The 9,933-nt window shown below is 38.6% G+C and overlaps 1 protein-coding gene across 1 annotated transcript in view; it reads right to left on the reverse strand.

Annotated features, from left to right (window-relative positions):
* Cep128 (centrosomal protein 128) overlaps positions 1 to 9,933 on the reverse strand; it is a 367,524-nt gene that overhangs the window by 222,413 nt on the left and 135,178 nt on the right. The gene's annotated exons all lie outside the window — the stretch shown is intronic.

The following is a 9,933-nucleotide window of genomic DNA, read 5'->3' on the forward strand; positions in this document are numbered from 1 at the left end:
GCTCAACCCATTAATTTATAATTCCACGATCAAGGCATAATGCTGCAATTATAGACAGATATTCGAACATATTCTTTATGCTCCATAACACTTTCTCCATGGTCCTAAGACTGTAAGGAAACAGAACGTAAAGAACAAAACCAAAATGACCTCTTGATAGGCTCTGTGACACAGAGCTGTAACCTCAGGGCACTGAAGGGTGAGGCAAGAGGAATGAAGGTTGAATTTCTGTCTTGTCTGCACTGCAATTCAAAGCCAGCATAGGCAAATGAGAGAGACTGTCTCAAAATATAAAAACAAAAAAATTTGAAAAGAACAATAACAAGCTAGGCGTGGTAATGTATACTTCAATGAGCACTCCCTAAACAGAAGCAAGCAGTTTCTGTGAGTGCGAAGCCAGCCTGGTCTATATAGTGAGTTCCAGGACAGCCTGGGCTACACAGTGAAACCCAGACTTGAAAGAAAGAAAGGGGGGAAGGGAGTGCTAAAAACGGCATTTTGTTTCCAAAATATTTATAACATGAAATTAAAAACATTTTAACATACTTTAACAAAACTTATTTTAAATAAACTGCTCATAGCCTAAGTAAATCATTAATTTTTAAAGTAATCATTTCCTTTACCTTGAAAACAAACTTCAATAAGAAAATATGAAATGCTTCCATCCTAAGACCATCTTTAATACAACACTGGGGGAGGAGAGATAGCAAGTAGAACACACAGGGACCACACACTACCAAACAGCGGAACTAAAGCCAGTAAGATTTAATTAAGATTTATTGGCAGTGTGGCTTGTTAAACTGGAGCTACACACATCAATCAAAAAGTTGTGATGAGGAATATTCCGGAACTTAGGGAAACAGCTGACTTTAGCTTTAAATTCAACAGTAACGTTACACATAAATTATGAAACCTCCCTGAACAAAGCTTGGACCTGTCTATAAGTCCTTAACCTGACTCTGTAAGGAAGGTTCCCACTGCTCATGCCAGTGGCAGCAAGAGACCTGTGGCACCCTGAAATGTCACCCATGGAGAAAAGCCATCCACTGTGAGTTTTGTTAGAGATGTGGAAACCACGTCACCAAACTGTAACCCCAACTGTCTTGCAAAATAGGCAGAAGAAAACTATTATTTGTGGAAATCCCTTCTGGTGCTTGTCACGTCATAACCACTTTGTTCAAACCGAATTAAAGACAGAAATTACACAATAGTAAATTCTGTAAACTCAAACTAGTTATATACATGGATACTGATATAAAAAAAATGAGCAAAACAAAACAAAAGGCCTGTGATGTGGCTCCGTGGATTAAAGTTGAGGAAACGCGAGTACTTAAGCCAAACTCCCAGAACTAGGGCAAAGGTAAAAGAGATTGGACTCCACCAAGTTATCCCCTGACCTACACACACACACAATGGCACATGAACTACATGCACACACATCATTTATATACTCAAAGACACACAATAATAATAAGTTAAATAGAAAAGCAATGGCAACTTTAAACTCAAGAAATCAGACAGAACTTCATAAAGACCTACTTGTCGTCTTAAGAGCAGCAGTGCTGAGAGGAAGAAAAAGAGAAGTTCAGGAAGGCCAAGAATTCTCCACCTGCGCTAAAGCAGTAACGCGCACCTTCCTCACCCACATGGACATTACAGAAACAACATACAACCTCAAGCTTCAAACAGAAACATGGGCCATTTCCATGATACTCCACATGACCCCATACTATAACACCTGCCATAATATATATCTTATGCCTGGCCCCTCACCAATCTGAGCTCCTTTTAGCCAAAGATGATATTCCCCTTTGTTACCAAACAAAGTATCTCAAATACCAATCAATTAATAAATTACTTTCTATTCCTTTACAAGTATTTCCTTAATGCAGCCTCTTACGTCCCACTTTATGGGGGGATATTTTTGTCACAAATTAATTTTGAACTCACTGAGGCCATGTGTACACAAACAGGCTCGTTCTTTATAAATATTTAAACAGGCAAATGAAAGAATACTGTAACTCTACTAGGAGATAGATGTTCTAAAACAAAAAAAAATTTACTTTTAGGTTACATACACACTGTTCTGTTTCTTTTATAGACATACTTTGCATCATTTCCTCCGAAGGATGGGGAAGCTACAAGTAACAGTGCAGAAGGGGTTAGCCTGAGATGCTGGATAAAACAGCAGAGCTAACAAGACAGACAGTGCATGAAAACATGAGTTCTGACCTCATGCATATTAAAATCCAGGTGGGAATGGCATCCAATCCACAGCATTGACTGCAGCAGCCTTCAAAAGTTATCCATAAAACAAACAAAAACAGGAGAAATACAAATCTAAACTCATAACCTCCATTTATGGAAAATTATTCTTGGCTCAGGCCTTATAGCACCCTCTTCTAAGATAGGACTGAGAAATACAAAGACCATTTACAGCATGATCAAAAGTTGATGGGTATGCATTGGCTATATTCCTAAAAATTAATACTCACAGTTAAAGAAAAGAATACTTTCTAGGGAGCGCTTTATGCATTCACTATTAGAATCACTACTCTGTGATTATTATATATTTCTATTGTTAAATGCCTAGAAACAGAAATAACCTTTGGTATTTAAAAGTCAGCTACTTCTGTTGAGTATCTACTTATAAAACAAAATATGAACAAGAAAACAAACTAATGGGGTTTTTAATTATGCATCTGGAATGAGTGTTGTTGAGTTTTCAGAGAAAAAAATTACAAGCTATCTCAAATAACAATATGTGCATGTTTAGTCATGTCTCTAAAAACCATCAGGATTTCCTCCTCTCCTTCTTCCTATAAAGCACTTCTTCTCAAGAAAGAGAGAAGAAAGTATGAAAGTAAATCACCAAGTCACACAGCTAATATCCACGACAAATATCCTATTGGTTTTTATCTAAAATCTACAGAAACACTCTCGATCATCATCAAATGAGAAATGAATTGAGTCGATTAGCACTTTAAAGAGCAGTAAAAGAAAAAGTCATTGAAAGCAAACATAGGCAGCCATTTTATGTTCACTTTTAAGGTCAAGAAGAGCCAGCAAGGCCTAATTAACTTCAAAGCAATCACCAAAAGAGGTGTGATACGAAATCATCCTATGACCTTTGTTTTGACACCATAGTCAATCAGATGTAGCATTACTTAGCCCAATATTTATTGTAGAGATCATATGTAACTATGGAAGAAAAGAAAAGCAGGCTAACAGAAGGATTTTCATGGAAAGTGCCCAACACATTTGCTTTCTCTCCATGCCTCTAGCTACCACAGGAATTGAGTTAAAGAGTAGCAGGCCACTCTACCTAATCAAGAGCTAATACGACTGGCAAACTTGGACTTTACTACTTCAGTCTTTTAAAATCAGCCACTGTGGTGGTTGAAGAAGAGATGGCTAGGCAGATAAAATGCTTGCTGTCCAAAAGCACAGGGACCTAAGCTCGGACATACAACATATGCGTGTAACATCCAGGTCATCCGCACAAACCTGTAACCCCAGCAAGGGAAGACGGAGACAAGACTCCTAGGCCAGGTGTGGTGGTGCACACCTTCATTCCCAACACTTGGGAGGAAAGCAGACAGATTTCTGGGAGTTCTAGTCCAGTCAGCCTGGTCTACATACTAGGTTCCAGGGCTAGAAAGAAGACACCCAGTCTCAAACTTAAAGTGGCCCAAAGAACGAAAGAGTAATGCTCACAGTCAGCTCACAGCGCATATGATTTCCTTTATCCTCAAGCTTCTAGAAAACTTTAAAATCAAGATCTTCTTCCTGCTGCCATCAAACCACCAAGTCAAAAACAAGGAGTGATTTCTGCAGAGTGGCGAAGACTGTACAGAGCACACATCTTACATTCATACAGTTTTTCATTACCCTGTATTCAGAACGAAGACTATCTTAATGTCACCATAGAGCCGTCATCCAGCAACTGATGCAAGCAAAGGCAGAGCTCCCAAAGTCCAGTCGAAGAGTGGGAGGGGTGAGAATATAGCAAGGAGGTCAAGACCATGATGAGGATACAGAAACTCCAGCCTGACAGCAAGGGAACCAGCATAGGACCAAACTAGGCCCTCTGAATGTGAGAGACAGTTGTATGGTTGGGACAAACTTCAGGGGCCACTGGTAGTGAGACCAGGATTTATCCCTACTGATTGTACTGGCTCCTTGGAAAACATTCTCTTTGGAGGGATACCTTGCTCAGCCTAGAAATAGTGGGGAGGCCCTTGGTCCTGCTAAAAAGCATGTGCTGGACTTTGTTGACTCCCCATAGGAAGCCTTACCCTCTCTGAAGAGTGGATAAGGGTGGGATGCAGGGGAGCTAGAGGGAGCAGGAGGAGGGGAGAGAATGTGAACATAGACAGACAGACAGACAGACAGACAGACAGACAGATAGATAGATAGACAGACAAAAATACAGCTAATCTAGACTATAAACCCCAGGCAGAGATATACCCATTACCATTTACTGTATTTAACAAATTTAGAAATCATGGATGAAATTTTGGGTGAAAGAACTTGAAAAATATGCATTGTGTGAAATGCCAACTCTATCTAAAAATGATTGAGTAAAAAGAGGAAATTGGCCAAAAAAAAACCCAGCAATCACTAACAGATGTCAAAATAAAAACAAACTATATTTTTTTAACTGACAGATAACATCGAGTGTTTTTATTGTGTAAAACACATTTAAAGAGTGTACATACATTGTGGACTGATTAAATCAAACTGAGAAAGACATTTCCTCAGTGCCTAGCCTAGCATCTCTGCTATGAGAGCACTAACTTCTACCCTCTTTCCTTCTCCAGAGCACAGAGGCCTCTCTATTCACTCACTTCTGCCTTTCACAGATACATTTTATATGGAAATCTCAGATTATAATTGGTTTTTCTAACAAAAATCAATAATTATTTCCATTCCAAAACACATAAACGTAAAACAAAAATAGCTAAATGCAGTAACCATGGACTAGATTCAACACTACAAATTCAATAAAAGGACACAAATCTGATTCATTTTAGTGACACAAAATAAAGGAGAAAATGCAGAGAATCTATGTCCGACTCTGTCTCACCCTGCTTCTATCCCAATGCCAAGCAAGACAGTATATTTTCTCAGTTTTAGAGTTCAACACTAAAACTATCCACAAATATAAATGGTAATTATCATTTGGCAGGTCTCATTTGTATAAGAAAATTACCCCCAGTGTTTTGTCCAATATAGCCAGGCCTCACTTTACAAATGATTTAAATAAAGCGTTTCATGGGAACAAAAACACACCTCCGTGAATCAGGATGCAGCAACACTTAAGTTCCTATGTTCCCCCATTTCTTTGATGGCTCACAGTCTGTGATCTTAAAGTATTTTCTGATAGTTTCATTGAAGTTAATCTCATCCCTAAGGAACTAATAGCAGAAAATAAGGTACTGTACAGACAGCTCAGGATCACTACTGAAGTGAGCAAGTACTGCTTTAGATAGCTGAGCATCTCAATTATTAACTTCTGCCAGCAGACCAGCAAAGGTTCCTACCAAGTCTCACGAATGACAAAAACAGGTTTGCTCACCATACATCCTCCTTCCAAAGGACAAAGGCAAACACTGGGTAAGCTGATGGAGCATTCAGGCCGAGTCCTATAACGTTTTAGGCAACACCACTTTTGCCTCTGGTCCACTGTTACCTAATAAACACAGCAATGCTAGCACAAAGAGTTTGTGGTATATAGATCTTGGACAAACCCGAAGGACCTCAACTTTGATGAGGTTAACTAATTAAAGGTATGCATACGACAGCAACTCCTGAGAGCAGTGCATATGGGGACAACACTTAAAGGAGAAGTGAAAAATGATGGCGGGAGGTATATCTAGCTTCCTCCAGCTATGGGTAGTGAGGAAGAAGAAACATATGCAATAATTCTAGCTGGAATACTCAAGAATAATAAATATTTTCCACCCATATAATTTCTCATTTTCTTGTATAGCTGAAATACAAGAAATCAGTAAAGAAAATCGCTAACAATAAATAAATGTCCTTCTGATGCTTGTGCTGAAATTAGAAAATAACAATGAACATTACTTTCATTTTTTCACTATTTTTCTTATAGGTTTTATGTATCTGCATCAACTATTAGATATGTTATTGTACAAACTAAAGGAAAAGGCAATGTGTATTTATAAGCATAATAATATATTAAATACTGTCATAATTTTAAGCACCCATTATTTCTAAAATAGTGTACAAGCATGTTCAAAGTTAAAATCTACCTTAGTACACAAGCTACATAATCTACACAATCACTTTGAAACCTCTAGGAGTAACAGCATCATTCATAAACCTCTACCTGTTAGAATATAAATTTTTAAAATGAGATCAGGCACAGAGTTTCATACTACAGATATTTAAACTATCAACATGAAAACACTGTTTAGCTGCTGAGCATAACTGATACAATTGCCCTCTAACTCTGGTAGATCCACAAATGCTAGTGAAGCCAATACAAATGTGTCTGAGATATAATGAACACTATTATGAATTTTGAGATGAATGCCAGAACAATCAAAAGGTTAACATCAACAAGATCATTTTAGAACAAAGGAAGAAATAAAGAATTTTTCCTATAAAACTGAAGCAAAAGAAATAATAAACTTTAATGACAGTCTGCATAGGAGAAAATTATTTCAGTAACATTTCAGAAGAGCATTTTCCCTGATAATTTTAATAAAAGTCTGAAATACATGTTCTGTGGGTTATACAATACTTGTTCCCTGTTATGGAAAGTGGAAAAATAACACCTGTCAAAGTAACAATCAGAAGGTAGAGAAAGCACATTTTAATACAGCATCGCCATTAAACATATGAGCAGGAAAAGTGGAAGGTAGTGACTTGGTGCACACAGACTTACGACAATCCTCCCCAGCCATCAATGCTATCTATCACTGTTGCTAATGCGCTATAGGAAGTTTACTGCCATCTTAGCTTTTCTTACATCTTCGGACAATAAATACAGCCAAAAGAAAGGGCACAAACAAAATGATATTTTAAAAGGTGTGTAAATGTGACACTGTCTTGCACATGTGTTTGTTGTGTTGTGTATGAAAAAGAAAGTTTCCACATGTTTATGCTAATATTAAAGATAGACAAGCAAGAGTACCACTATGAAATACAGGCTTCCCTTGGGTTACAACATAGCCAAAGGAAATCCTGCTCATCTGTTCCACTTCATGAAGCCTCATCAGCCTAGTCACTGTGCTGCTTAAACAGTAATTAAAATCCTTATCCTTTCCTTCACTAACAGAATGTTTTTTCTTTGTTTATATTATTTTGTTGTTTTCACATCTGACCTTGTTGTAGATAGATAGATAGATAGATAGATAGATAGATAGATAGATAGATAGATAGATAGATAGATAGATAGATAGATAGATAGATAGATAGATGCGTACACACACACACACACACACACACACACACATATAAATATATGTCTAGCACACCTACTACATGTTAGACCTCTGTGCCTGCTGAAGGAGACTGCTCTTTGGTTCTCGGCTGCTTAGCCCCAAAATAATTACACAGAAACTGTATTAATTAAATCATTGCTTAGCCCATTAGCTCTTGCTTTTTATTGGCTAACTTTTACATATTTATTTAACCCAATTCTATTAATCTGTATATTGCCACGTACCTGTGGCTTACCAGCTAAAATTCCAGTGACTGTCTATGGCAGGGCTACATGACTTCTCTCTTATTCTGCCCTTCTTTCTGCCAGCATTCAGTTTACTTTTCCCCGCCTAGCTAAGTTCTGCCCTGCTATAGATCCAAAGCAGTTTTTTTTTAATTTATTATGTGTGGTAATCACAACATACAGAGAAAAACCCCACATCATGTGCCTCATCCTAGATAAAAGATACCCAAGATAAGATTCCAGTCTATTAACAGCAAGCATGGACATAAAATGGTTCACCTATCTGGTTCATCTGAGTCCCTGCTACCACAGAAGATGTATCTATTGCATATGTGTCCTTAACTTCAAAGTGCCAGGATGTCTTTGCTCTGCACTATAACACGCCATCATGACTTGACTAGATTGAACACTGAAAATCCAAAAGTACAAAATCTGGAAAAAAAATCCAAAATTCATACCTTTTGAGAACAGCAAGAAGTCACAAGTGAAAAAATGATAAAGCTGACTTCATGAAACATTTTGCAACCAAAATACAGTCGAATTAAACACAAAACTACTTTTAGGTTCCACAGATAAGAGATATAATGATTACCCCCTTTGTTTGGACCTCGTTCCTGTTCTCAGGGTGCCTAATAATGCAAATACTAAACAAAACACTAAACAAAAAAATCTGAGGTCGGGCAGTGGTAGCACATGCCTTTAAACCCAGCACTCAGGAGGCAGAGGTAGGGGAATCTCTTGAGTTTGAAGCCAGACTGGTCTACAAGAACTAGTTTCAGGACAGGCTCCAAAAACTACAGACAAACCCTGATGGGGAGCCTCCATCAGCCAATGGCTTTTGAGAGGCTGGACCAGGTTGAGGTGTGGCTTTGGGCTGCCAAAGAGCTGCAGTCCCACCCACTCACCCCTCTTCTTCCCATGTTCTACACCTGGATGTTGGACCCCTGTTCCTCTTCTGTGAGTTTCCTTTTTTAATAAAGAAAAATTTTAGTATGCTCTATTTGGAGTTAGCTTGGGGTTATTTGACTAGAGTTCCCCCCCCCCAATTTGATGTGTCTGCATCAAACCTTGTCTCAAACCCCACCCCACCCCCAAACTCTAAAAGCAGAAACACACCAGCTCCAAAAATTTGTCAATGAAGAAAAAACAAAAGGAAAGTGTGTGTATGTGTATACGGGTCTAACAAGTGAGAGGTTGTGTGTATGTGTATACGGGTCTAACAAGTGAGAGGTAAAGGTTTGTAATGGAACTGGGCCTATCTGCCTTCTGCCCTAGGGACCATGCAACTGAAACATGAACTCTTCAAATCTCTGACAACATACACCTGGAACATCGCCATCAGAAGCAGGTAAGACACATTTAAATTAAGTAGAGCAAAGTGAACTTTACATTTTCAACTGACCACATTTCTAGTAATTTTTAATATTTTTGATGCACAATTAATATAAACTCAGAGAGAGAAATTGGGGTTCAACCTGAAACTCAGAAAAGAAAACCAGCCAGCCACTGGCTCTTACCTCAACCTCAGTCCAAAACTGGCAACCCTGCCCCCGGGAATCTCAGAATGAGACTAAGAGCTGTCTCCTCCCATCTTATAATCCTCTCTAGTTCTGGGATAGAAGGTGTGCACCTCTACCCCTGGTTTCTATGGCAAACTAGTGTAGCTACTGGGAATAAAAGTATGTGTTATTGCTTCCTGGTCTGTAAGGCTGGCCAGTGTGGCTGTTTTACTTTTCTGATCTTAAGGCAAGATTTATTAAAATACAAATGAAATACCATAAATATTTTTATTTCTAAGTGTATGCATTGTGACAGTAAGCTGTAACAGGTATGAGTGCCTGTGCCGGTCAGAAGGGGTTGGGTCTTCTGGGGCTGGAGTTACAGGCAGTTTGTGAGCAGTCTGATGTGCGTGATGAGGACCAAACTAGGGTCCTCTGGAAGAGCAAGAAATACTCTTAACCACTAAGCTGTCTGTCTAGCCCTTTGACAATATGTCTTAAATGTAGATATGGAGATATAAAACATTTCACACCATAATTTAATTGTAGAACATGTAGCATCATATCCACAGTAGCAACACACTGGTCACAGATACATTAAGTATGCAGAGCAGTAGAGACAAGCCAAACAAAGCAGTAATGACAGTAGAACTCAGCTGGTAACCACACATACCAGCAATCAGGAGGCTGGGGCAGAGGAAGGAAGGAAGGAAGGAAGGAAGGAAGGAAGGAAGG

The sequence above is a fragment of the Microtus ochrogaster genome, chromosome 1, assembly GCF_000317375.1.
Source record: "Microtus ochrogaster isolate Prairie Vole_2 chromosome 1, MicOch1.0, whole genome shotgun sequence".
Lineage (NCBI taxonomy): Eukaryota > Metazoa > Chordata > Mammalia > Rodentia > Cricetidae > Microtus > Microtus ochrogaster.